The sequence below is a fragment of the Choloepus didactylus genome, chromosome 8, assembly GCF_015220235.1.
Source record: "Choloepus didactylus isolate mChoDid1 chromosome 8, mChoDid1.pri, whole genome shotgun sequence".
Taxonomy (NCBI): Eukaryota; Metazoa; Chordata; class Mammalia; order Pilosa; family Megalonychidae; genus Choloepus; species Choloepus didactylus.
Genome location: NC_051314.1, coordinates 140,128,231 through 140,133,053, shown reverse-complemented (window position 1 = coordinate 140,133,053; position 4,823 = coordinate 140,128,231).

Genomic DNA, 4,823 nt, shown 5'->3' with positions numbered 1-4,823 from the left:
TAAGACTCAAGAAATCAAATAGAGATGTCAGTAAATTAACTTCCTGTTAGAACAAAACTCAACACCATTTAAAATAAGACAGTAACTCAGACTTATTAAAACTGATCATCGATAGTAACCAATATTCTTATGTATTCTATAGACATGAGAAGAGGCGAGAAAGTAATATTTATTTAACCTAAAAGGAATCAAGAAAAGAGACAAAATAGCAATGATAGATGGGACAAATAGCAATTTAGTAGAAAGATGGTAGTCTTTATCCCAGATATCTCAATAGCTATATTAAATGTTAATGATCCAAACACTCTAATTAAAATACAGAGATTAATAGTCTGTATAAAAATTTAAGACTCGATAAAATGCAATGTATAAGAAGTAGTTCACTTTAAAATATAGTGACACAACTAGGTTTAAAGTAAAAGGATGACAAAGGTATACCAAGTAAACATTAAGCATTTACCAGTCTGGCTAAATTTATGTAAAAGTAGATTTCAAGATAAGAAATATTAGCAGCAATAAAAAGGGAAATTTTCCACTGATGAAAGTATAAACTCAGTAGGAAAAGAATAACCCCAAATGTGTTTGTACCTAATATCAGAGTTTCAAAAAATATGAAGCAAAACTGACAGAACTAAAGAGAAAAATAGAAAAAAACTTCAAAGTGTGAGTTGTAGGTTTTAGGATCCCTTTCTCAGAAATAGATTGAACAAACACATAAGAAATCCACAGTACCATTTTACCCAGAAACTGAAGAATATACCTTCTTTTCAAGTGTACATGGAACAGTCACAGACATATAATATCTTGGGTCATAAAACAAATGACAGTACATTTCAGAAGACTGATCAGAAAAAAAAGAAAGCACAGATTATCAGTATCAGGAATGAAAGAGAATCTATCACTATGTATATTCCAGAAATTATGAGAACAATAAAGGAATCTTATGAACAACTTGAGGTCAGTAACAACTTAGATAAAAATTGGCAAATTCTTTGAAAAACTCAGTTTACAAAAATTGACAGCAAAAGAAACAGAAACTCTGAAAACTGTATATTAAAATAATTAGATTTGTAACAACATATCTTCTTACAAAGAAAATTTCAGGCACAGTTATACCAATGAATCCTATCAAATGAATAATGTCTATTTTTATACAAGTTCTTTTGAAAATATGGGAGAATGGAATATTTTCCCAGTTAATTTTATAAAGTTGCCTTAACTATGATAACAAAGCCTGACATAGATGATATAAGATGGAACTGTACAGTTAAAACTCTCTTATAAGCAAAGATGTGATAATCTAATAAAATGATTGCAAATTTATATTAGTTTCTGTTGCTCTATGACATATTGCTACACACTTGGTGGCTTAAAACGACATACATATATTATCCTACAGACTTCTGGGTACTCCACTTAGGGTCTCACAAGTCTGCAATTGAGGTAACTAGAAACAGCTTTGTATCAGAAGCTGCCATGGCGGTGGATCTACTTCTGAGCTTCCTCAAATTTTTGGCAGACTTCATTTGCTTGCAGCTGCAGGATTCAAGGAAACTTGCTTCTTCAAAGGCAATGATGGAAAGAGAGAGAGGGAGAGTGTGGCAGTGCTCATCAATGGACACTACCATCTTATGTAATCACGTAAATGTAATCATGCCCATCCCATCATCTTTGCCATATTCAATTGGCTAGAAGTAAGTCATCGATTCCACCTACACTTGAAAACCAGTGAGCAAGGATTGTGAGGATCACCTGAAATGAAAGCCTGTCTGATACAAAATTAAATCTAATAATATATTAAAAAGATAGCACATCATTCAAGGCAACAATGTCCACTCTATTTCTATTCAGTGTTGTACTGGAGGTTCTAGCCAGTAGAATAAAACAAGGCAAAGAAGAAAATTACATTCAGGGCTCTAAAAGGGAGAATTATCTCTGTATTCTTTGCTAGACAACATAATCATGAATGTTGAAAAACCTGAGACAACTCAAAGAACTACTAGAAATAATTTGTCCAATTAGAAGGCCACAGAATACATGGTCTTTATTTTAAAATAAATTGTATTTCTTTAAAATAGCAACTGCTGAAAAATGAAATTAAAAATTCCACTTATATAAGTGTCAAAAGGCATAAAAGAATATGGGACAGATTTTAAAATGGTGTGCAAAATCTCCACACTGAATGTCATAAATTATTGTCAAGAGCAGTTAAAGAAGAAATAAATAAATGCAGAAGTCACGTAAGGCAAATCCATATCCTGTGTAGGTGTCAGTTCTGGTAAGAAGGAATTACTATCCACTCTAGGATAGAAGAGGTCTCATATAATAGATATGCTACAAGTGGCTTGCTGACCTCTTTGCAGGATGGTACTATATGGAGAGTTCAGGTTTGGTCTCTGCTAGTGAAAGAGTTGGACATTCAGGGGAATATTCAGTTGAATCTTGTTAAGAAAGCGCTTGGGTCACTGCTATCAACCATAGCCTTCATCTCTGTCATCATAATTACTCCATTTATGGGCCCATTGTGCAAGGACAGGAAGTAGCCAAGGACAGAGCCTGCCTGACCTGTATCCCCAAACATATCCTGTCCACCTACTTGTCCCTTTCTTTTTGTGGATGCTTTCTAATAGTATTGACTGACGCTACTCTTAAAAGTCAATCACTTGTCCCTTTTACTCTTCATTGCTTCCAATTTTTCAGTGTGCTTACTTCCAAACCCTTCACAATGAGGCAAGTCATTGCTATTTCCCAGGAATTCATGTGTCTTCTCACTTTCAAGCTATTTCTTTCTCCATACAAAAGTGATGACCAGGGCTACTGTTGTAGGTTAACAAATAGAAGATTTATTTCTTGCTGTGGTCTTTGAGGTCATCCCTAAGTAGAGCTGTAGTGCACCATTAGTCTATCTTCTGTTTGCACCAATATATTGAGCTAACCCATTTTCAAAACAAGATCCAGTTTTCCTCTCTATTTTTTAATGCATTAGCTATTTGGAGAGATTGTCCCTTGAGACTATAGTTGTGAGCTGAAGAAGAACCATTAAAGCAGCAGAGATTTGAAATGTGGGAATCTGAGCCATCTGCTCTTATAAATCTTACTGTCATGTAGACCTAATGATGACATATTCTCAATGTATAATTTCCATTGTTTCATGGGTTGTGACTGCACCTGCCCAAACTTGTAACTTGTTGAATATGACCATTAGGCACAACAATGTTTTCATTGTCAATTTTGGCCCATGGTCAGGCATTCAGGGTCTTCTAGGGCCTAGTAGCATGCCAGGAGCTGCTTTTCAAACATAAGTCAGGATCTTGCTCCAGAACCCCAGTGTTTGTGCAGTGACTCACCTCCTAGAGATTGCCAGAAGCTTCACACATCTTTATCTGTCACAGATAACTCTAGCACCACTGGATCTGCCATGTTTATAGTCTGACCTGAGGCAAAGTTTTCTCTTGCTCTGGGCCTCTCTTAAGACTGGAAGCATTTTGGGTGACAAAATGCTCTGGCACTAGTTATAAAATCTGATATTTATAGCCTCCCAAATCCAAAGAAAACCTCCAAGCCTGTGGTAGTCTCTCTGAGTGATAAACAGGGCAAAGTGCAATAAGTACTCCTGACGTGTCCCTAATTATTGGAATCCTATGACTATGAAGATGGCAGTTCATTGAATCTTGTAGGATATGTTTGTGCCATCTGGCACATACGTTTCTTACTGGGGTACTTGCCACTTTTTGCTCACCAGGGTGTTTACTATTACATCATCAACATGGCGGCCCAGCATGATTTTTCAGGATGATAAGGTGATTAGCCCTTGTAGAATATTTCATGATAGAGAGCAGCAGATGGTACATAGCCTAGGGTCAAGACACTGAACGTATACTACAATTCTTCCCATGTAAAACCACATAGCTTAGATTCCCTCTATTCATGGGTGTTGAAAAGAATGCATTCACCATATCAGCAGCCACATTCCCAAAATTCCAAACTCTGTGATGATCTTTCTGTCATATCAGCAGAGATTAGAACTATGACATGGTAAAATTTAAAGTAGTAGACCCATCATTTGCCACATGAATCTATTCTGCTCTCCCATGACTAGAATAAGGATATAATTTGGGCCATCTGACTGGTAATTCTAGAACCTTATCTTGAGGGTATGCTTTCTAGTTGGCTGAAGTTGGGTTCCCATTAAAACAGAGGACACATGTATTTGAATGCATGTAGTTTATTTGGGAAGGGTTCCAAGTAAGTGGAAGTAAAAAGTAGGAAAATGAGATGGGGAGGAGATCCAATCAATAAAGTATGGATTTATTAGCTGTTTATGGATATGGGCAACTGGGATTCAGTTCTGCTAGAAACTCTATGAGGGACCATATAAAACACATTAAAATTATCCCTTGTCCTGTCCCTGGGGATGCTTACTGCCTCACATTTTGGGGTTTTGCTTTGCACACGTGAGGATACTTCTGTGGCTTTGGAGGAATCTCAGAGGCTGCAGAGTAAAGGCACTGCAGCAAGAGCTTTTTGTGGGAGGCTGGCAACAGGCTGAGCTATGATGATATGCAACACAGCCATGTGGAAATACCATTGATAGAGGCATAGTGATGTAACACATTACAAGCATCTCAATACCCAGAAATCTATGCAAGTTCATTGTATGTTTTTCCAATGCAAGGATTCCCCTGGGTATTAGCCTGTCATATTTCCCAGATACAGTAACATCTCTTGCTGTCATTAAGGATGTTCATATAATATTCTGGATCTCCTCTCCAGCTGGGTACTCAAGACAATTAAATTTCCTTCCCCTGTTTGAAGTTGGGCTA